General features: G+C 42.6%; 1 protein-coding gene across 17 annotated transcripts in view; it reads left to right on the top strand.

Annotated features, from left to right (window-relative positions):
- RBFOX1 (RNA binding fox-1 homolog 1) overlaps positions 1 to 24,851 on the top strand; it is a 1,446,067-nt gene that overhangs the window by 399,631 nt on the left and 1,021,585 nt on the right. The window lies entirely within an intron of this gene.

The raw sequence follows: 24,851 nt of genomic DNA, 5'->3' as shown, positions 1-24,851 counted from the left end.
ACAACTCTCCAAGATTTGAAATTCCAGGATTCCTGGCCATTCCTGCAGATTGAACTTCAGAGCATCAGGATACAAAGCTACAGCCCTTCCCTGATATGTGCTCTTACAAATTCTATAGCTTATTCCAGGCCTATTTATCGCCAGAAGATCCTTTGTTTCCTGTAAACATCACCTCTCAGCCTGCAAGGCAAGGACGTTTCGGGCTTGACAAACTACCACAGGGCAGAGCAACCTGCTCGGAGACAGCCATTAGCATCCAGAATAATGGAGTCTGTTTATTTCTTTTGCTTCTCCCATCAAATATGTAAGCACCTGTAATTGCTCTGCCACCTGTTGAGGGCTGCAAGCACCTGCTTGTTCCACTGTTCCATGATAGTAATTTAGACTGAAGCAGCATTTTAAATTTGCTAATCTCACTCATCATAATTACTGTGTAATACTTAATTGGAATTCGTGTAATTATTATTTTAAAACACTTTGCTCATTACAGTCAGAATTTTTAATTTGCAAAACACACAGTCAGATTCTAGATTTCTCTCCCTTTTGACCACTGAGGATGACACATACATTTTTTTTAATATTCCCAGTGACTTATGCAAGACAGAATTTCTGCCATTCAGGGCTGCTCAAAGTTGCCTTATCTTCACAGGAGGAATGAGTACATCTGTCCATTTTGGTTTTTCTCCACTTACTTTTCCAATCTTAAATTCTCCAAATTTCTACATCAGTTTGTGGGTTGTTTTTTTCTTAAGGCCTCATGAAAATTCACCAGCTAATTAGTGCTTATTCCTCCTATTATGCATGTTTGTATGCAATCTTCCTTAATATACACATTTTTGCAAAGTAATTTTCTCTGATTTAATGCCTTTTATGTTATTTTAACTAATCTATGCATTTTATGCACACTTAATTTATGAATATGTATTCTTGTACCCATAACTTGGCTGAAGAACTGCTTTGCAAAATTAAGGGAAGTGGAAATTTCAAACAAAGGCTGTGTTCTGGTTCACATATTGTTCTGGAAAGTGCGAATTAGGAAGGTTTGCCTTTAAATGTGAACTGGATTAAATGTCTCCCCTAAAGTTCAAGACCAAGATTCAGCTCAGAAAGGATTTATTGGAAATCAGGAGCAAGAAGAACAAGAATGGCAAACAGGGGTGCTCAGCCCAGCATATAAACACTTTAAGCCATCCCAGGCAACACACCTCCCCACCTGTGATAGGTTGTCTTATGTTGTGAATAGTGAATCATAACACTAGCTTTATCACAGCAGGGATTGGTTGCCTGCCAGCTACTAGCAAATGTCATTGGAGGGTTTTAGAATCCACTCTTCCTTTCTTTATGCAGATGAAGCACCTGAGCTCCAGGAGGGATTAAGGCCTAGGCAATGTCATGTATACAGCCTGGTTTCTGTCTTCAATGCCTGCATACATAACATCTCCTGTCACTGGTTCAGAGCTGGTATGAGGCTATGCCTGAAACTTTGAAGACTATTTTGGAGGTGGATTATCAGATTCAGGCTGTTTGATGAGAAGTGATAAATTAAATAAAATAAAAATAATCCAAATATTAAAACACAAATGGTGGCCTTCCTGTCGAGAGAGGTATGGTGATTTAGAGATCTATCTGCCAGCTTTGGATGACAGAAGATAATTACAGACATACCTTGGAAGTTGAATGGAATCCGTTCCGGAAGTCTGTTTGACTTGCAAAACGTTCGGGAACCAAGGCACGGCTTCCGATTGGTTGCAGGAAGCTCCTGCAGCCAATTGGAAGCCGTGGAAGTCACGTCAGATGTTTGGGTTCCAAAGAACGCTCAAAACCAGAACAATCACTTCTGTTTGTTGATCGTTCGGGAGCCAAAACGTTCGGTAACTAAGCCATTCAAATTCCAAGGTACGACTATACATGGTTATTGATAATATCCAGACAGATAGACTGGTTCTGTTAATCACTCTGGATATAGAGGGATCTGGGATTTATCCTCATTATGCTTGGATCAAAGCTGTTTTTCTGCTCTCTAAGCCTTGGACGGAAGACGAGCTGGCAAGCTGTGCAGCAACATTATCACACCCCAGTGCCACGTGATTGCCTTATAGTTCATTCAAATCACATCCTTCCTTTTTAAAACATCTTTGGGACAAGGAATCTGTACTGAGAGACTCCCCCCTCCATCTGCTGGGGGAAATCCACAATTTGAAAATCTGTGAGTACCCACCTTCTGTTGCTGAGAAAACAGAAAGGAAACTAATTGTTAAAGTTTCTAAAGCAAAGTGAAGAGCTTGATTTATAGTGGACAAGAAAGATTAAAATGGGCAATAGGAAATCCTCAATCCTTTTGTTTTGTTTCCTGTCACTAAAGAGCTAGGGGAACCAAAAGTGACACAGCCATAATTAGCTGTGAGAAGGAAGCTGAAATGAATCTGCTTTTGAGATAACACAGTTGCAGCTGTGGAAGTCCAGGACTTTTAAGGGTGAATATTAAGGTGGATTGAATGACTAATAAGATCTAGAACATTAAAAGCATCCAATATGCTAAAGGTTCCTTTGGACCATCCATTGACTGTTGGTATCATTCAACAGTTGATGACTGAACAATTAAAAATGATCAGATCAATATTTGATGAAGATGGAGATGAAGAAAATGATGGGGGGGGGGAGAGCCAGAGGAATATAAGGTTGAAACATTCCAGCTTGTCAATATCCTTCTTGGGAACATCATTCACACAGGGTCAAGAACAAGCGTGAGATTTATACTCCCACAATGCAGCAACTCCTCTCCCAATGGAACAATGTAATCAAGAGAGACAATGAGGAAGCTTCTTTGCAGAGACCTCTTTGCGCTGGAAAAGCATTGCATCCCTCTTGTACTGCATTGCACTGTAGCCAGCATAGTATGCTAAAGACAATAGCTTGAAGATTGTGTGTGTGGATTCAGTTTATTAATCTTAATTTAGGAGGAAATTGTCTCCACCATACCCATCTGATATCTCAGAACAGCAAGCAGCCTGTTAACATCATCTGCTAACTCTGCATCTCTGCTTTCTGACAATATTTTAACACTACAGAAAAGGCATTCCTGCTGTGTGGAACTAGGAAGCCGGTATTTTTATCCAGACACATTCCTAGATGTAGATTTATTTATAATTTGGAGCGCCAGGTGAATGCCTGTGGATACTGTGGCAGCAAATGATGAATTAACCCAAGTAGCCATATATATTAAAGCCATATAGTCATGCAAATGATTTCACTTTTCCAGAACTTGAAATGCCGAGTTGGCTGCTTGTGCTATCTTTTAAAAATAAATCTTGCCAGAATTATGTTGCACTGTCTTCCAGCCTTGTATACGACATGCATAATCTGAAACTATTACTCTGAAAAAGGTGCATATATGGATGAAACTGTGATGGAAACATTTCTTTCTTTCATTCAGGTGATCATTGAAATGTAACATTACCTGCCCACCATGCTTTGCTAGTAAGAATGAGTAAAGAATTTACAAAGCAGTGGGGCAGGAACAAAGCAACCTTTTGAAGTATCGTAGATAGTTAGGAAAGAACACCAGCAAAACACAGAATCATCCAAGCTACAGTGAATACAGTTGAACCCCTGGCCTGAAGATGGGTATTTCTCCTGCAGCCATGAGCTTCCGTTTGATATGATTCACATGCCTTTGCCCTGGGAGACCAGGGTTCAAATCCCCACTCAGCCTTGAAGCTCACTGGATGATCTTGGCCCAACCACTCACTCACAACCTAAACTACCTCACAGGATTGTTGTGAAGATAAAATGAGGAAAACTTTAAGTTCCTTGGAGGAAAGCTGGGACAAAAATGCAATAAAACAAACAAATAAACAAACAAATGGTTTAGATCTATTTGAAAGACTGTATTCCCTCATTTGAACCTCCTCATATTCTGAGCTCCCGTTGCTTGGTCCCTGCTCCTGCCAACCTAGCAGTTCGAAAGCACATCAAAGTGCAAGTAGATAAATAGGTATCATTCCAGCAGGAAGGTAAATGGCGTTTCTGTGTGCTGCTCTGGTTCGCCAGAATCAGCTTTGTCATGCTGGCCACATGACCCAGAAGCTGTACGCCGGCTCCCTCGGCCAATAAAGCGAGATGAGCGCCGCAACCCCAGAGTCGGTCACGACTGGACCTCATGGTCAGGGGTCCCTTTACCTTTACCTATATTCTGAGCTCTTCAGAGGAGGCCCTTTTTTTATCATGCTTCATAGGGATGTGAGACAGGGCCTTCTCAGTAGCTGCTCCCAGACTTTGAAACCACCTCCCTAGAGACTTTCCTATTCTAACAGGCTTTGGGGAATGGACTGCTTTTAATGAATGGGCTGGTGTTGTACTGTTTTGATTGTAATTATCTGTATGTTTTTAATAGATCACGTATAGATAGATAAATAGTTAGGTAATTGGTTTTTTAATGGGTTTTTTTGTTTTGTTTTTAGATGTTCCTATGTTATCTGTAAGCTCCCTTGAGTCCCTGTCAGGGAAAAAGGCAGAAGACATGATAGATAGATGATAGATAGATGATAGATAGATAGATAGATAGATAGATAGATAGATAGATAGATAGATATAGATAGATATAACATAAATTAATTAATTAACCTTCAGCATGTGTTCTAGTCACTGCTGGACTCTAAGGTCATGAAACGATTGACACTTGTCAGTGCTTAGAAGCTTCTCTGCAATTAAGAGCTTTGCCTTATCAGAACATTCAATTGAATGTTTGTACGTGTTCCCTAAAGAAAAACAGAATCAGAAATGTAGAGCTGGAAGTGCTCCAAGAGTCATCTAGTCCAGCTCCCTGCAATGCAGGAATCACAGCTAAAGAATCCTTGATAGATGGTCATTCAACCTTTGCTTAAAAACCTGCAAGGAAGGAGAGTCCACACCTTCTGATATAGTCCATTCCACTGTCAGAAAGTTCTTCCTAATGTTTAATCACCATCTCCTTTCTTATTATTTGAATCAATTGGCTCAGGCCCTACCCTCTGGAGCAGCAGGTGATGATACTCCAAGGTGATCACTGAAATTAAGCAAGATCAGGGCTTTTCCCCCAGCCAGAACTCAGTTCCAGCACCTCTCAGGTGGGCACCATTGCCAACATAAGAGAACAAGGGAGGTGTTCATGGTGAGTTCTGGCACTTCTTTTTCTAGAAAAATAGCACTGGGCAAGATTGCATATAAAAGTGTGTATAGTAGGAGACATTCACGTGAAAGAGCTGAGCAATTTTCATGAGAATGTCTTTAAGAAAATGCAGACTGGTATAGAAATGTGATGTGCTCAACTTAAGCTTTGAAAAATGAGAAACTGAGAGAAAGCAAAATGGACAGATTTGTCCTTCCCTATTGCCAACTAAAGGAGACTCTGTGTCTCCCAAGGAGTGGTGAAGCACTCCATTCTCCATTCCTTTCAGCTGAGATGGCTCAAAAAGCACTTGGTGTTTTCTTTTATTTTTCCCTTACACCACTCCTTTGCTGAAGCATTCATCAGCTGTTCTTACCCGACCACGAAGTTGATAAGCTCCCTCTATGAGCCAGCCCCACTATGAGAACACTACAAGCAATTATTTAATCTTTGTAACCCAAAGCTACTTCAGAACCACAGTAGTCTAATTAAAATGTCTTTTAATATATCATTGATTTCTCAATATGACTGCAAAGGTCCACTCCACTCTCGGTATTAGTTTGATGCTGCCTCTGCCTCCAGCCAAGCTTTATATATAATCATTAAAAACAGAAGAAATAATAATTGGAGCGAGATTGGAAAAAAGGAGCTACATAAACACCTATCTAGTTTGGGGGAGAAACTTGATCGTGAGATATTTCTCCTGGAACTGCTCACTGCTCTGTGTGTAGGTGTTCTAGTTTAATTGGTGCATGCAAATGATTTGGAGAATAATGTTTGGAAGGGTGTATAAGAAGTGCTGTCATGTGCTGGCTGGTGATGATGAACCATGGCTCACTCATGTTGGCTTTACTTGGAAATAAGCCAAGTTACTTCTCCCAAAAGTTGGGAAGGCACTGCAGTGAAACATCCACTTTGAACATAAGAAGAGCCTGCTGGATCAGGTCAGTGGCTCATCTACTTCAGCATCCTATTCTCACAGTGGCCAGTCAGATGCTCCAATGAGAGGCCCACAAGCAGGATCTAAGGGCAGCAGCATCCCATAGTTTCCAGGAAATGGTATTCAGAAGCATCACTGCCTCTGACCATGCCAGCAGAGCAGAACCATTGTGGTTAATAGCCCATGACAGACATATCCTCCATGAATTTAGTCATTCATGCAGGTGGCCATAACTGCCTCTTGTAGGAGAAAGTTCCCTAACTTAACTATGTCTTTTCCAAATCTTCCAAAATTCAGCTTCATGTCCATGAGTTGTCCATGAGCTATAGTGTTATGAGAGTCTATGAGTTGTCCATGAGTTATAGTGTTATGAGAGAGGGAAAAGAACATCATGCATCACTTCATACGCCTCTCTCATGTCACCTCTTACTTGCCTTTTCTCTAAAGTTAAAAGGCCCAAATGTTGTAACCTTTCTTTACTGGGGAGTTGCTCCATGCCCTTGATCAGTCTGGCTACCCTTTTCTGAACCTTCTCCTTTTTAGCTGAGGTGATCAGAACTGTTCACAGAATTCCAAATGCAGAAGATCCCTAGTTAAGTCCTCTGCCTGAAACTGTGGAGATCCACAGTTGGTCAGTGTAGATGGACCAATGGTCTGATTCAGTGTAAGGTAGTTTCCTATGTTCTTTATTTCTGAGCCAAATCTTCTTCACCCTTGCAAAAACCACAAAGTTTCTGATTCTGCTACAGTCCTTGGAAATATATACTTTCCCAAGTGCCTCTAGTCATTTAACATTATTTATGACATTTCCACCCCATCTTTCCTTTGCAGAGCTCAGGGCAAAAGACAACAAAGATATAACAATATAAATTAACACTTTAAAAAATGCTTTTTATAAACTTAGCATGCCAGGCACCTCTTTCCTTCCCACTGCCTGTGTCTGAAGCACCAGAAGCCCAACTACTAAGTTGGTTAGCGGCTTTTAAGGAAAAGGGAGAGGGGTTTGGGAATCCAGAGTTTGAGTGAATGGGGCCAATCTGAGAATTCTTCTCAGTGTGAATTAAAATCTGAACTAGAAAATAATTCAGAACCCACAGTGAACAAGATGAACCCTCAAGACACATGTCTCTCTTCCTGACCATAAAAATATTTTATGTTGTGCTGTGGTGAAATTTGCCTTCCACTTTCTCAAAAGGTTTCTCCTCCAAACCCCAAGGCTTCCATTTTTAACACTTTAAAATTTGGGTTTTATGTATATACACAAGCACAAACAAGTATTTTATATATACCACCTTCCACTTAACCTGCGGGCCCTGGGCTTAATACAATACAAAATAATATATTGTTTAAATTAAATCATTTTATTTACAAAGTTTATAACTAAGAAAATCTCTCTACTACTTAATTTGCAATGTATCGGGGGGGGGGGAGGGAAAACCATATGTACAGCAAAGACCAGCAATTTAGCTGCAGGGATAGATAAGAGAAAGCAACTATTTTCAGAAACTTTCTTTGTTATCATTGTTCATTTTCTCCTTTTTGTATTATCTGAATCATTTCGGATGCACAGCATAAATCTAATGTGCGTAATTCTGCGATAGAGGGGAATGCTTCCGGAGAATAATTAACATGACCGTAATAAAAAGTTATGAACCAGTTCAAGCGAAATGATTTGGAATGCTTTTATTTATTTATTTTCCAAGAAAGAAAGTTGAGGGCCTAAAATACTGATTTATGGGATGAATGGGAAAGGTTCCGATGCCTTCTATGCTAGGTACATAATTAATGATTTTAAATCCATAATGAAATGCATATCACGGCTTCTTATATCAATAATGTATGCTGATGCATCGTGAAAGCTTCCTGCTTTGTTTGTGCCAAATGACAAGTGCAAGTCAGAGGGGCAGGACCTCCATCTTTGCAGTCTTAAGACTCCGCAGTGATCACTGGGAACTTGGCCTCCCGCCTTGGTAGAAGCAGAGATTGAATTCCAACACCCAGGGAGCCATTCTAAGAGGAGTGGGGACCTTCCAGATAATGTTGGACTCACAGCTCCCATCTAGCCCAAGCTAGCATGGCCTATTATCAGGGATGATGGGAATTGTAGTCCACAAACCACAGGAGGGTCAAAGGTTAACTACCCCTGCATCATATCCACTGTCGCCCTAGAAGGCCAAAAACCATTTTGGGATTCAGGAAGGGTCACCTCAGATATTGTTAAGAGATGGTTTGCTAAGATCCTTGCAAGAATTTTGCCGGCCACAACTAATAAGAGAGATGCTTCGATAGTTTCCACAATCAGTTCTGTCACCTTTTTTAAACAGATTTATCTCACCGGAGTAGAAATCATATATCAAACAGATGGAAAGCTCTTCAATCTGAGCAGGCTGAAAGCAAAGAGTAAGGTTACCAAAACTTCCGTCATAGAGCTTCAGTATGCTGGTGACAACGTAGTGTGTGCACACTCAGAGGATGACCTCCAAACCATCCTAAATATCTTTGCAGAAGCTTATGAAAAGCTTGGCCTATCACTCAATATCCAAAAAAACAAAGTGCTGCACCAACAAGTACAAAATAACCCCTCTGCAGTGCCACAAATCCAACTCAATGGTGTAACGTTGGAAAATGTCTTCTCCTACCTAGGCAGTTATCTTTCCACAAGGGCCAACACTGATGCCGAAATCCAGCATTGCCTGAGCTCTGTGAGTGCGGCTTTCTCCCAATTGAAGTGCAGAGTGTTTGAGGACCGGGACATTCACAGGGAAACCAAAATGCTTGTTTACAAAGCTATTGTACTACCAACATTACTATATGCTTGTGAAACATGGACTACTTATAAATGCCATCTCTAACTCCTTGAAAGATTCCATCAACGGTGTCTCTGAAAAATTATACACATCACTTGGGAAGACAGGCGAACTAATATCAGTGTAATGGAAGAAGCAAAGATCACCAGTGTTGAAGCAATGATTCTTCAACATCAACTTCGTTGGACTGGTCATGTTGTGCGAATGCCTGATGATCGTCTTCCAAAGCAACTACCCTATTCCGAACTTAAAAATGGAAAGCATAATGCTGGTGGTCAACAAAAGAGGTTTAAAGACTGTCTCAAGGCAAATCTAACAAAAATATAGTATACAGTAAACACAGACAACTGGGAAACACTGGCCTGCGAGCGCTCCAGCTGGAGAACAGCCTTTACCAAAGGTGTCATGGGCTTTGAAGACACTCGAACTCAGGATGCAAGGGAGAAACATGCTAAGAGGAAGGCATGCTTGGCAAATCCACACCGTGATCAACTCCCGCCCGGAAACCAATGTCCCCACTGTGGAAGGACGCGTGGATCCAGAATTGGCCTCCACAGTCACTTAAGGTCTCATTGTTAAAACCATGCTTATGGAAGACAATCTTACTTGGCTACGGGTGATCACCAAAGAAGAAGAAGACCCCTGTATCATACAGGCTACAGAGTCGAATAAGGCATAGCACCTTCTCCTGGGTTCAGAGCTTGGAAAGTTTATTTTGAAAAGGAACTAGTGCTAGCTTATGCTCAGCGTGTCCAAGAAAAGATCTAATTCCAGCTCACAGCCATCCCTTTGCAAAACAAACTAATTTGGTTCATGTTCATGTCATGGTTCAATTCACATTGATCTAAATGATCCTTGATAAAAAATTTCCACTATCCAGAATACTACAAGCTGCTATGCTGAGGGATACAATATGCTTCAGAACACTGAGAAAATATGAAAAAACACACACCGTGGAATATGAATGGTTTAATTTATTTCCCCAGCAATTATGATCTTTTAGTAGCCACAGTCCTGCGGTGCCTTTTTATTCAGGCTGCTATGAGTTTCTTCTCTGGGTATGAAAACCACAGATCTGCTGTAATAGATACGTTTCCCAAACAGAGAACAGATTTGAAAAATAGTATTGTCCCACTCATGGGGTACAGGGACTTACCTGTAGGAAATGATGAGCGCTGGAGTTGATCTTGCACAGAAGGTAAAACTAATGGCCCAGTCTCTATTATGTCACCATTATTGAGTTGTATTCAGCTAAGACAGTGGTTCTCAAAGGGTGTGGCAGGAGAGGATGGCAAGCATGGTGGGAAGAGTCAATGACAGTAAGTGAAACATTTAAACTTTTCAGTTTAGTGCACTGTAGTGTAGTGTAGTATCAAAATAGTTTGGATGTACAACCAGAAACAGTACCTGCGCCTCTATTCAAGAGCATTGGCTATTCTACAGTTCTCCATGACATATTGTTATGAATAGGGATTTCCAACTCTGATAAATATGAAAGATCAGAAAAGAGAAAGGCTTCTTTGTGGAGATGAGAGTTTGTCTCAAATTTGACAGAATATAAATGAGATTGTGTGCCCAGCCACAGAGTCCCCCCTCTCGGCGCACCTAACTGCTGAGTGGTAAAATGAATGGACACAAGAACTGTCTGGGATTTAAATGGCCGCAACTTTATTTATTTCTGATGTAGGAAGCTTTGTCATAGGCATTGGGCGTGTATCCCTCTCAGACCCCCTTCTGGAGGACTGAGACATGACAGGGTCTATTTGGGGGTCACTCCATCACAAAACACAGGTTTACACAGATGGCCCCCAAACCCTGAGGGAAGCTCTTTGGCCCACTAGCCCTACGCACTTCGCTCTTTGGACAGAGACTTCCCTCCAGACCCCTCTAATGGGGGTACCCTGTTAACACTGCCACAGGGAACAGGGAATGGGCGAATCACCACTTCACCACACCCTGAATGGATGAAAGACTATAGGATTCCGCCCAAGGCCTAAACCACCAAAGTTGTGACTAGGGCTATGGGGAAGGCAAAAATTGCAGAGCAGGAGAAATTCCTTCCCAGCTCTGCATATGGCAACCATCAAAAGACCATGGCAAAATCCGGCTCACTGAAAAGAAACAGCAGTAATCAGCTATTAATGAAGAGCTGGGAAGAGTGGGTGACATTCCCGGGCCGACTGGATACTGTGCAAAGTGGTCCCATCCTCCACCCCCAGGGCTGCCATGGATTGGCTCATTTGAAGGATGGGTTTGGCGGGAACCTGTGAGCCTCCGCGGCGACCAGAGGGGGTGGGAAAACAGCCTAAAATGGTGTCACACATCTGGGCAAAAGAGGAGGCACCGCATTGGGCTGCAACCACCTCTCACCAGCAAGACAATAAGCCAGCCATTACCCAGCAAAACCAATCGCACACCTCTCACATCTCTCATTGAGTTTGTATACATACTTACGGTACCTACAGTATGTAAGGGGCTCATTTATAATTATATTTTGGGAATCATTCAAGTTATGTAGCTGCATTGTTTTATACTTTCTGGATGCCCCATGATCATATTATAAAGTTACTGTGTTCTGTGTTATAAATCAAGCACTGCTAGGAGTTGTTAAAAAAAAGTTGCTACAGCATGAGCAAATTTTTATTCTGAAAGTGTGGTCCAGAGAAAAATGTCTAAGAACCACTGAATAAGGACACATTCACACCAGACCTTTAAAATGCTATGATGTCACTTTAAATAGTCACAGCTTCATCCAAAGAATCATGGGAACCTTAGTTTGTTAAGAGTGCTGAGAGATGTTAGGAGGCCCCTATTCCCTTCCCGTAGCTAAAATTTTCAGAGTCAATAGCTCAATAGATTAAAGTAAAGGGAAGCTGGAGGTCTCTCATTGTATCTGTCTTAACCCCTCTTCTGCAAGCTGAGCTGCTGCAGCTTTTTATCTATTTTTATCTGTTTAAGCCCTATGGGTAGGGCTGCCATAAGTCTGGACATTACCGTGATTTCAAAGGCAGAATTTGTCCTGGATCTTAGGCAAGTCAATTTTGGGGGGGTTCCTTAAAAATGCTCAACAACTGTTGGGGCGTCCTGGTTTTTACTTTTTGAAATATGGCAACCCTAATCTCTCTTCACAGGAAAGCACGAATATCCATGGAAATAAAGAGGACAGAGTCGCAGAGCATACTTGTGACTGTGCCTCTATGACCTATGAGCCTGTAAGAGACGCTGTAACAACATGTAACAGACCAGGCTATTTTCTTCATTTATATAATTCTCATTTCAAAAGTGGCAAGAGAAATATTGTTCCCTCAATTGTCTCCATCAGGAGAAAAATACTGGTTTCAGCATTAAGATTCATGTAATTTGCTGTCATCATTGATTTTTAGCTCCTGCTCGCCAGCATTCTCTGTGTTATAAAGGCATTTCCCTCCCTTTTGGAGCACATTTGCCTTGAGTACAGGAGGACTGCTGCTTTAATGTTGTGTTGCATTTATAGGCTGACATTTGATGAACAATGCCTTTCATCTTGCAGTTCTTGAATGCTGCTTAGCAAACATTTACTCAAAATTTTTTTTTTTACTCTGCTCTCCAAAACACCTCCCCTCCCCGCTTCCCAATTGGTGTGAATATTTTTTACTTAAATTAACAGGCTGGATAGGTGCCATTGAGGAGAGGAATTTATGGAGAATTGCATACTGATCCTATAACCTTTATGAATGCTCCACTAATTTCAGTTTGCTTGCTCATTCATTCACTCATTCATTCATATTTTTGGCTTGTCAAGGTCACTTGAGCTCAGGGCCAATAGAATAAATGATTGAAACAAAACAAGGGATGAAGCACCACTGGAATCCATGGTGGAACCACAGCTTCTGGGAGGTGTGGTGCAGCCCTGTGACCCATTACTTTTTGGCAGGTTTAATAACCTCTCTGAAAACGAAGGGAGACCTTCCATTAGGATAGCACCACAAATAAGGAGGACACAGGCCTCACCACTAATATTGGACTCAGTCCATAATTCTTCAGCTGTTTTGTCTCCAAAGAGAATCAATGCTTTACTACTTTTCGGGGGGGGGGGGGGAATAGAAAAAAAGAAGTGTATTGTCATAGGCAGTATGTGCCCATTCCATTTTGCTTAGCTGCCTTCTTTGGAAGGTTTGTGTGAAAATCTTGCAGACTCTTATTCCACTGCCTTATAGCCACTGTCCAGATTGCTATAAGGCAATCAAAGGTAGATTGTGCTATAAATTGCTCTTTGAGACTTAGTGAAGCAGGAATTTCCAAATTAATCTAAAAAAAGTTTCATTTTAGGCAAAATCTGGTGGCAATCCTAGTTGATGGCCATATTTAAATTGTTGGGAAGGAAAGGATCTCAAAAGTTCTAGACAATTAAGGTAACAATTTCTGAAAGGGGGGGATTGCCTCCACAGCTTTAATACTGATTGTACCATAAAAGAAGGACAAAGGCTCTGCAAATTTCAGTAAAATGAAATAGTGTGTTGGCAATTCACTGCAAGGATATGTTACCTGTCATTGCTCATGCTGGGTCTGTTCAGTTGACCAACTGAGAAGTTCAGATCCCACTGATGTGAGTGTTTTGAATTAATAATGGCATTTGTCATAATGTTTTGGAGATAACAGGGAAACACACCGAGGCGAGTTTCTCAGCTCCCAGTGGATCCTTCTATTTCATGCTTGTCACTGTTCATAAGCTTTAACGTGAATTAATACTGCTTTATCAATCACTTTTATGCAAAACAATAGCCAGACCTACCCTCAGTGGCAAAAACTTCCCCTTGAATCAATGAACTTTGCATGCTGCTTTACGAACTGTTGAATGTAAGACAAACGCACGGAAATGCCAACAAGGCAGTCACAATTACAGAGTTTTCCCCACCATCGTGAACAAACTTGCAGAGTTATATTGTTCCACTGCAGCCTTCTGTCATGTGGAAGGGTTGAGCGATGGCATGCAGTGTAATTGATCCACCTCCTGAGGAATGAATAAGGCAATCTTTTCAAATGGACTACCTAACCTGTTTACCATGTGCACATTGCCTGAGTCAGGGGAAGGAAATCTGTTACCACTGGGGTGCTTTGGTCAGTGGTAGAGCATCCATCTGTCCTGTATGCAGAAGCTCTCCCATTTGAAATCCTGGAGAGCTACTGGCCATCAGTGTGGACAAAACTGGGCTAAATGGGTCAGTGATCTGGAAGAACCGCAGCTAAGTGGTGAAGCATTTGCTTTTTATGCAGAAATTCTCAGTTTCAGTCCCTGGTATCTCCATCCCACTTTCCACTAGTGTTTCCACACTCTGGGGTCTGAAACCTTTACAGCAGGCAGCAGTAGGGGATTGGTTCTGTAGGGTCACCTATCTCACAAGACTAGCAGAATTCTAAGATCTGGTCCTAGTGTCCAGCTTGAACTGCCTCCTCTGAACCACAGCTAGGAATGGGGGGGGGGGAGGAAAATCAATTCAGTTCACTTTTAATGGTGAACTTACTTAATTTTTGTTTTCTATCGGAAGCAAGGCAATAACCAAAACACAGCCACTCTTCAAAACTGGCAACATGCGATTCTTCTGCCAAGTAATCCATAGAAAAACACACGTGCTAAAGTGTGCATATCATTGCAGGTGCTGCTGTTATTCACCTGTGCATAAATCACATCATTTTAGAGGAAATTGCTCTGCAAAAACGTGCAGTTTAGAGAACATTGCTTTGAAAAATATGCACAGTAAAAGAAATTTGCCCTAAAAAGCTGATGATTTCTATGAGGACTTTAAATATAAAATTCATGAACAGATATGGAAATGTGGAGATTTGAATTTAAGACTGAAGAAATGGGAGAGAGAAACCAAAATTTACAGGTTTACCTTTCCCTACCCACAGTCCCAGTAATGGCATGAACAAGCAACCAGTGTCTGAATTGCAACTTTTGAAATACCCAATGCCTTGCTGCTGAAGTGCAGAGCCCTGGTGATCCTATGGGCATGTTTTTAAAAGGTAAAAGCAATAAAATCAATGGCTTCACCTACGGCTTATCAAGTCATGTAGCATTATTTTCATGGAGGGCAAGGCTATGTCTGCTATGCTCTGGCTCCATGTAAGGGGCAGCGATGCTTCCGAATACCGGTTGCTGGGAATCACAAGTGGTGAGAGTGCAGTAGCACTCATTTCCTTATTGCAGACTTCTCACAGGCATCTAGCTGGCCACTGATACTAGGATGGTGCCATTGGCCTGATCCAGCAAGCTCTTCTTATGTTCTTATGCCTTCAGATAAGGCGCTTTTGAACCATTTATGCCACCCACATTCGTTTTAATTATAAAAATGTTTGTGAGAGAGAAAAAAAGAGACCATGTATAGTGCCCTAAGTTCCATAGATGTCAATAAATAAATGCTTCTGTATACCAGACGCTGGAAACCACAGGAGAGGGGAAATAGTCTTGTGCTCAGGTCTGGTCTGTTGGTTTCCCATTGGGGCATTTGGTTGGCCACTGGCAGAACAGGATGCTAGATGGGTCATTGGCCTGATCCACAGGGCTCTTCTTATGTTCCCAAGAAATGCCCCTCCTGCTGTTCTGTTGCACAGGTGGATTGTGATGGATGGACAGTGTGTGTCACAGATATTGTTGTAGTGCATTAGCTCTGATTTCCTATTCAGAATGATTGATTGAGTCTCACTCAAGAGTCTGTCCAGAGAAAACACACCCAGACACAATCAATCATTTTTATCGGGAAATTGCCACATTTGACACCAAAAAGGAGGGGACCATTCTGTGTAGAAGGCCTTTCCTTTGTTTCATCCAGCATTAACTAAATGCCTGAGTTGCTGCTGCTGCTGCTGCTGTTCTTCAGAAATTATATTCTCTCCCATACTTAAAGCAAAATGGTATTGTAATAAGAAAAAAAGGAAACATAGTCATGGGTGTTGAAAGAAACTTAAAGAACACCACAAGCCTCCATGAAAGATAAAATTTAACCCTTCCCAGCCAAATTAAAAAACAAACAAAAAGCAACTCATTCCAATGTTAGAATTCCATAAGAATGCAAGAGCCTGAGGGATCAGGTCAACAGCTCATCTCATCCAGCATGGTGTTCATCCAGAGTCAGTGTGGTGTAGGAGAGCCAGCATTGTGTAGTGGTTAAGAGCGGCGGACTTGTAATCTGGTGAACCAGGTTGGCTTCCCTACTCCTCCACATGCAGCTGCTGGGTGACCTTGGGTTAGTCACACTTCTCTGAAGTCTCTCAGCCTCACTCACCTCACAGAGTGTTTGTTGTGGGGGAGGAAGGGAAAGGAGAACATTAGCCGCTTTGAGACTCCTGAAGGGGAGTGAAAGGCAGGATATCAAGTCCAAACTACTACTACTAGTACTCCTCCTCCTCCTCCTCCTCCTTCTTCTCATCCAGCATCATATTCTCACAGTGATCACCCAGATGCCTGGGAAAACCTCACAAACTGTCAGTATTTTCATTCTCCCATTGCTGATGTAACATGATATCCATGTTTACATTTCTGTACTGTTATGTCTGGGAATGGAAGTGAACTTCTGTAACTTCCACTCTTTGTTCTCTTTGTCTCTGCTCTCAGACAGAGAAGGTGTGTGTGAGACACTCTATTCACACTAGCCATGTTTTGTTGTTTTAATTTGTCGTAAATAATAAAGAAATTCGGAACAGTCTGCTTCCTGCTGCTACTCTGCTGTAATCCTGGAGCGGGGAGGGTTTTTCATACCCTTGCCTCCCCCTGCCGTGCTGTGTGTCAGCCAACACAAACAGGACCCAATCACAGAGACACTCTCACCTTCTGTGGCTTCAAGCAACTGGTGTTCAGCATTGATGCCTCCAACTGTGAAGGCAGAGACTGATCCGCTCCCAATAACTACAGTAAAATTGAATATCTGAACACGTGAAGGGCAGTTTGTTTGTTTATTTTCCTACCCCTAGCATTTGTTCCTAAGTAAAACTCTTGACACCTCTTCAGGAGAAGTGCTTGTTGATATTTACTGCTTTAATTATAGCTAGAGGCAGAACAAGTACCGATCCCATCCCCTTCAATCTGGAGCTGAGCTCAGCAGAGTTCCTTCCCAATAAATTAATGAATACTCTGGACTGGCCCACTTCACATCCTGTTTGAGCCTTCCCCATCAACGCCAGCATTTAAAGTGTCAGAATAAGACCTGGGAGACCAGAGTTCAAATCCCCACTCAGCCATGAAGCTCACTGGGTGACCATAGCCATTGCTTCTCAGCCTAGCCTGACCTAATTTACAGGGTTGTTGTGGGGATCAAATGGTGTCAGGGACAACCTTGAATGCCACCTTGAGCTCCATTGAGAAAAAGTGCCCTGTGAATTCCTAAGTTTCTGCAACAGTAGCAGAGAGGAGAAGAAGGGATTTGTAGTACAGAAACCTCCTCTCCCCATTGGTCTTCTTCTCCATTTGCAGGTCTTCTCCCCAATGTAGGGGGGAAATAGTTCATGTTCCCAACACAGCATTCAGGGATGAATCTCCCAGATACCATCCTGCCTGTCAATCAAGTTCCCTCCAGTCTTCAAAACAGCTGTCCACTAACCAGGTGTATGAATTCGTTTGATTTTTTAAAAAAAGTCCTCGTGGTAATTTGTTAGCATTTTAGTGTGCATTTTTCCTAATGCACCCTTTTATTGCCTGCATTTTTGTCTAATGTAATGCATTTTTGTATGTTATTTTCACCAATACAGTCATACATCAGAAGTCGAACAGAATGTGTTCCAGAAGTCTGTTCAACTTCTGAAATGTTCGACTTCCAAAGCTTCTGCAGCCAATCGGAAGCCATGGAAGCCCCGTCGCTTCCAAAAGAACATTCGGAAACCGGAACAATCACTTCCGGTTTTTGAACGCTCAGGAGCCAGAATGTTCTACTCCCAAGGCATTTGGGAGCCGAGGTACGACTGTAAACACATCTTTATGTCGGCTTCCCCATAATGTATGTACTTTGTCTTCTTTTTTTTGTACTGGAGAACCACATCACAAAATTCACAGAAGTGCAAATTTCAAAAGATAACTGTTTTCATTCACATATTGTTTCCGGAATCAACATGCAAACCAAATTTATTCTGCGTCCTCTTTCAGGGTTAGCCAATTAGTGGGTATAAAATCAGAGCTGTAGAATGAGAAGAACTGTTTTCCTGCTTTATTATCCTACAACCAAGCAGACATAATATTTAGGGCAAAGAAATGCTCTAACCCAAACAGCATTTGCAGCAGTATTTAATTTCCTTGGTGCATATAGAGGGAATCCTTCTAGATTAGTCAATGCAGAATGTTGTTTTAATTGCTTTTCAGCAAACGTGGTTAGGGTGTATCATTCCAGTGGTTTGAATGCATTAGTGATGCATGGGATTATATTTGCAGCAAAACAACACAAAACAAAATACTGGTATCTGACACCAATGTTTCTTTTAAAAGAAAAGAGAAAGCAACTACCACAACACAGAAAGCAATTAACTGCAAAGTTATGTTTTTATCCCCCAAGATTCATCTCTGTTCCATTTCAGGAAACTGTCTGATGGAAGCTTAAAATTGAAGACTTCGTTAAAATGGGAAACAGGGCTGCCGAGTGGGGAATGTGGTATATGGGTCAGAGCAGTCCAATGCCCCCAAACACACTTCCTTCTACATACTTTATTTAGCACTGTAATTATTCCCAGTTATAGTTTAGTCCATTTCTGGACTAAGCGAGGAGGAGGAAGAATGTTAAAAAGAATGCTAACACACACACACACACACACACACACACACACACACACAAGCTAGACTTCTCTGCTGTTGTAAAGCCCATTCATTGAGCAGAACACACAGTTCTGAGTATGTTAATGCAGCATAAAAGCCAGTGGTTTCAACTTGCACCATTAATATCCATTTGTGATGAGAGAGAAGGGATTGAAGGACTGCTAAGTGGTGCTCCAACCCATCCAAACCTGGTCCTGCAGTACTGGGAGAAAGAGGCCAGATAGAAAGGTGATGTTTAGAGTAAGTGGAATGGGAAAATATGGCGAGGATAGAAGATACAGAACACCATAGCATTTCAGTTAACAACCAGTTTACCTGCAAGATATGTTAAATATATTGCATTTCTCCAACGTGTTCAGGGTGAATCACATGGTTCTTCCCTTCCCCATTTTATCATCACAACAACCCTGTGATAGATGCTAGGCTGAGAGGGTGTGTCTAGCCAATGTTGGTCCTACTCAGAGTAGACCCATTGGAACTGAATTTGCACAACTTACTGAGGTTAGTGAATTTCACTAGGTCTACTCTGAACATAACCTATTTGGCTTCATAGGTGAGTGGAACTTGGAATCCTGGTCTCCCAGGTCAGAGACTAACCCTCAAACCACTACACCATACTGCCTCTCAATGTCAGACAGGAGGCAAGCTCCTATTAATGTCCCCCTCACCCGTAAGGCCTCAGTGCAGATACTGCTATGTCACTCAATTAATGTATGAATTTGGGGTATTTATGCACTCCCATCAATGGCAAGAATTCATGAGACAGTTGACTAATGTAAAATCAGTGTAAACCACCATATCCAAGGGGTCAGCCACCCTTTCTACAGAGGATTAGGTTGGGGTTTTGAGCTGCACCTTCTATTTAAGGTTCAGACTAAGGATAATTGCTGCTGAAGCAACAATTAAACTCTGGTCTTATCGACCCATAAGAATGTAAGAGGATCCTTGCCATATCCTGCTGAAAGTCCATCTAGTCCAGCATCCTGTTTGCACAGTGGCCAACTAGATATCTGTGGGAAGTCTGTAAGCAGGACCTCAATGCAACAGCACTCTCCCAGCTTGTAATACCCAGAAAATGGTATTCAGGAGCACACTGCTTCCAACAGTGGAGGTAGAACATGGCCATCAAGGCTAGTAGTCATTCATAGACTTATCCTCAATGAATTTGTCTAACCCTCTTTTGAAGCAATCCAACTTGGTGACCATCATTGCCTCTTGGGGGAGAGAACTTGGTAGCTTAACAATGCACTGTTTGATAAGGACTTTCTTTTGTCTGTTCTGAACCTTCTAGCATTTAGCCTTAATGGATGTCCCTGAGTTCTAGTATTATGAGAGTGGGAGAAAAACATTTCTCTATCCACTTTCTCCACAGCATGCATAATTGTATGCACTTTTATCATGCCCCACCTGTCTTACTCATATTTTCTCTAAACTAAAAAGGCTCTCTGCGTAGGGAGAATTTATCCAGCCCCTTGACCATTTTGGTTGTCATTCTCTAAAACTTGTACAACTCTACGATATTCCTTTTGGGAGTGAGATGGCCAGAACTATACATGTTATTCCAGGTGTGGCTGCACCATAGATTTGTAGAGCAGCATTATGGCATTAGCGATTGGAATCCCACCCTTTTTCTAATGATCCGTAGAAGGGAATCATCCATTTTCACAACTGCTGCACACCAGCAGGAGCCATTCCTGGAGCTGTCCAAGGTGCTATCAAAGCCTTGCCTTACCTCTGTATCCCTGAGGCTGTTGCTTGAAACAGAACAGAAATCTGAAAGCCAAATTAGGCAGTCATTTTGCTCTTGCATGCAGCAGAGGGCAAGCAGCTGGAGACTGTCTGCCAGTAGATTTGACCAAAACAGGCATGGGGGGGGTAGCCAGAGCAGGGTTGTGTGATATAGGGTTGTGGGAGCAGTGCTCATGCACTGAGTGCTGAGCCAATGGGGCACCATCTCAAAGTCCAGTAAGTGAGGCACTGGGCTTTGGGAAGGAGGCATGAGGCTCTGACAGGGTCCTAGAGTCCTTCTGCCACCTTCTCAAAGCCTAGTTAGAGCTTTCCCAGCATTGGGAAGGAGGTGGGAGGGCTCTAGGACACTTCCAGAGGTCCCGTTTGTGCCTTTTCCTCAGGAATCTGGTTGGCCACTATGATAATAGGATGCTGGACTAGATGGACTTTTAGCGTGCTATGGCAGGGCTCTTCCTATGTTCCTATGATAGCTGATTGAGGGTGTCAGATACTGACACCAGTCCTGGGACCTCTTATTGACCACTGTTGCTTTCAGGCATCATCCAGGACATTTGTAAGAAAAATCTCAGTTCTGGGGAATGGGAGGCATTCTCAAAATAAATATTCGCATTTGTATATCAATTCTGAGGTTGCTTGTCTCATGTTTTGAGAGTTTAATGAATAATATCTTTTTTATTAATCCTGAAAGAGAAAGATCTTAAGACACATGCTGAGCGCTGCTCATGGTAGCAGAGGAACATCAATGACCACTCCCCAGGCTTATATAACAAAATCTGTTTTGCATGTTATCATTATCCACCACAACTTTGTTGACACAAATGGGAAAAGGGGAGGGAGTACTAAATGCCACACATGATTTATAAAGTTGAAGCACACTAAATTGCCAAGAGCAAATACGATCGTAATGCTAACACAAACAAAATTAGTTTGGCTATTAAGAAATTGTCAATACCCAAATGACGGGAAATGGAAGTCGACTTGAGTGCCATCGCCAACCAATTTCACACTAGCAGATGTGGCTTATATTGTTGAATAATATGCAAAGTATGTTTTTGATAAACAAGAGACCTACTTACTGGCTAACATAATGAGCTGTAAAGCTTAAAATCTTAGTTCAAGTCCCACCTCTGCCATATGGGAATGTTGAGGGTGGCAGGAGAGGATATATTGATTATTAATATCCTTCCTAACTTGCACTAGCAAGTTTCTTCACTTAGCAGAGTGCATTCCCCCTTTACACAGCAGAAAACTGGTTGCAGACTCGTGTGAGCCTCTTAAGACAACAAACAATTCAACCTGGCTTGCCCAGATTGCAATATGTTCTATTATTCCTGGTAAGACCCCTTTGTTCCCTCCTAAAAGAATAAAGACACATCAGTCTTATTCATAAGTAAGAAAAAGTAGTTTTACTAACAATCAGGCAAAGCACAGTGTGATCCCTGAAGGCAGGCTTTAGGCTGAAAGTTATAAACATATAAAACAGGTTTACCCCATATGGGAGATAACCTGGGGGACTGCTGGTTGGCAACCAGCAGTCCAGTCCAGGTGAATCAGGAAGATCGCAGGACGAAAAAATAAGATTGAAGAGAGAGAGGGAGGTGGCTGCGTGACTTGGCCTTTTACCAGGTCTGGAAAGGTCATGCCCACCTACTAGTCACATGCAAAAGGAAGGATGTTCCAGGCCAGGAGGAACAGGAAGTTTCGACTGGCTGGACCAAACATTCCCTTGCATGTCCACTCTAGCAAAACAAGGACTGTATTTGACTGCTCCCAGTGGATTACACCCCACATGAAATACAACGAGGCCACCATGGGCAAGCCACTCTTTCCCCAGACTCAATGCCTTCCCCCATTTTACTATGTTAGGAGAATAATACAGACAGCAGGAGTAGGCACAGAGGCTGAATTCAGCCATCCAGTCCTCTCTTTCAGGCCTTGGGACTTTTCCCAAATCACACCCCTCACTGTCCTTGCTCCACACCTTAACATCTTTTCCCTAAGTGGAATGTATTCTTGAACTGAGATACTACCTCTTGCTTCCCCTGATGCTGAAAGACGAAACTTAGGCTGGAACGTAGCCCGCTGTACAAAGGTAAGAGTTGCAGATATTTCTCCAGGTGCTTTTTTTGCCTCCGGCCCTGCCCACCACTGGTATGAGACCCTTGTCTGAAACCTTGGAAAGCTGCTACCAATCAGGGTGGAGACAATATTAAGTGAGATGGAACTGTGGTTTTACTTAGGGCAGGCAGCTATTTTTGTTTCTAAACATTGCTATATATTTTTTAATAGGTATGAGATTTCTCATCCCTATGAAACCCAAACTAGTTTTCTTTCATATTTGAATAGGTCATCAAAAGGTAAGGTGGTGATATTTTCTGTTTGCTTCTTGTAAAGTTTATAGCTGCAATTCTCCAGCATGCCGGCTGCTTAAATGTCATTGGAGTCACCAGCAGCAGCACTGCCTCTTATGTGGAACACAAGTATGTGCCTAAAAGACTCAGCGATTAAGCAGAAACATCAGGTAAGAGAGATTTCCCCAGCCTAGTTCTCTCCAAATGTTTTGGACTCCATCTCCCACCAGCCCCAGACAGCATGGCCAGGGATGATGGGCATTGTAGTCCAAAACATCTTGAGGCAGGGTCAGCCCATCTACGAGGCAAGGTGAAGTGACCGCCTTAGATGGCAGGATCCATAAGTGCAGCAGATCTGGCCTCCAAGGAAGGCATCTCCCACTGCTGCTGCCGCTACTGTAGTGATAGCAACAATGGTACCACTGTCCTTGGAGGTCAGATCTGCCACCTCCTCAACATCACCCCCATCCGCCCGGTGTAGGCCTCTACAGTGGCCTCATGGTGAAAAGAAGGTGCTGCTGGTCTCCTCCCACCCTTGTTCCCAATGTAGATATTTATTTCCCACTTGTTCCTCGTGTAGATCTTTGCTCTCACCTTCTTCCATGATGGGTGGGTGCCATTTTGTGGTTCTCCACAGGTACCAACATGTCTTGGGCTTTCCTGACTGGAGGGCACCAGGTTAGGGAAGGCTGATATAAAATGGTAATAACTGATATCCTGAGTCAGACCTCAGACTTACCACTGGGGGTAGCTATCATTTCCACCAGTGTTTTTCTACCTGAGGCATTGCCGGGGGGGGGGGGTTGGCTGCTCTCACAGGCACATGGGGATATCTATCTTCTTCCCCATGCATTTGTCCAGAAAGGGTTGGTACCACTGCTTCCAGGGGCTTTTTGAACCAAATGTTTTGAACAAGGACAAGGACTGTACTTTCTAGCTGCTGCGAGTGGAAATAGTTTTAAAATGAGAAAGAACCAGGGAAGTCTTCAGACTAGACCATAAATCAGGCATCTCCAAACTTGGCCCTCCAGATGTTTTGGGACTACAACTCCCATCATCCCTAGCTAACAGGACCAGTGGTCAGGGATGATGGGACTTGTAGTCCCCAAACAGCTGGAGGGCTGAGTTTGGGTATGCCTGCCATAAGTACTTCTGTTTCAATTTATATGGAAGCATAAGGATCTGTCTTATACTCTTGGTCCATCTAGCCCAGTCTTGTTTACACTAACTGGCATCATCTCTCCAGGATTTCAGACAGGGGTTTATCCCACCTCTACCTGGAGATGCCAGGGACTGAAACTGGGACTTTCTGAATGCAAAGTCCAGCAACATCTGGAATGAAGGTAGTAGAAAGAGGACACATATTAAGTGCAATAGGCCACTAAAAAATCAGGCGAGTATTATCCCCTCACTGGCCAACCAGATACCCCCAGAAAGTCCACCAGAAGGATACGGGGGCAATGGCTTTCTCTCACTTGACTGGAACATAAGAAGCTGCTTTATTCCATCAGATCATTGTTGTGTCTAGCTTAGCATTGTCTACACTGATTAGCAGTACCTCTCCAGGAGTTCAGACAGGGGAATCTCCCCCAGCCCTACCTGCAGATGCTGAGGATCAAAACTCTACCACTGAGCTACGGCTTTTAAAAGTTTGGAAAGCACACATATTTTAAAAGGGTTTTTTTCCTTTCAAAAATTCACATGGATGTGGAACAAAATGGCCAGTCTACTTGTGTACAAGGGACCTGGACCAGATGAAGACTTTTTATCCCATCCCTACAGATCCATTTCCATTAGTGGTCCTGGCATGCAGATTACCTGAAAAGGTTGGTGGGCATTCCTTTGCTGGAACTGTTCAAGGAAAACCTTGACAGCCAGGGGTTGGGAGTGCTGTATATCTCTCAGTTTCATGCACTGAGGAGGAGACTCAGCTATCTCAGTGATGTGGAACCTCAGGCCTGGGGGCTGAATGCAGATTTCCAGTCCTCTCTATCTGATCCTCAGAAATCTCCCCAGGTCATATCCCTCGCTGACTCTGTTTCACATCCCAAGTGTTTTTTGTTTGCCTGGAACGTGTCCTTGAACT

The sequence above is a fragment of the Podarcis filfolensis genome (genome assembly GCF_964270895.1).
Source record: "Podarcis filfolensis genome assembly, chromosome: 14".
Lineage (NCBI taxonomy): Eukaryota > Metazoa > Chordata > Lepidosauria > Squamata > Lacertidae > Podarcis > Podarcis filfolensis.
This window is presented reverse-complemented; position numbering and strand designations above follow the sequence as displayed.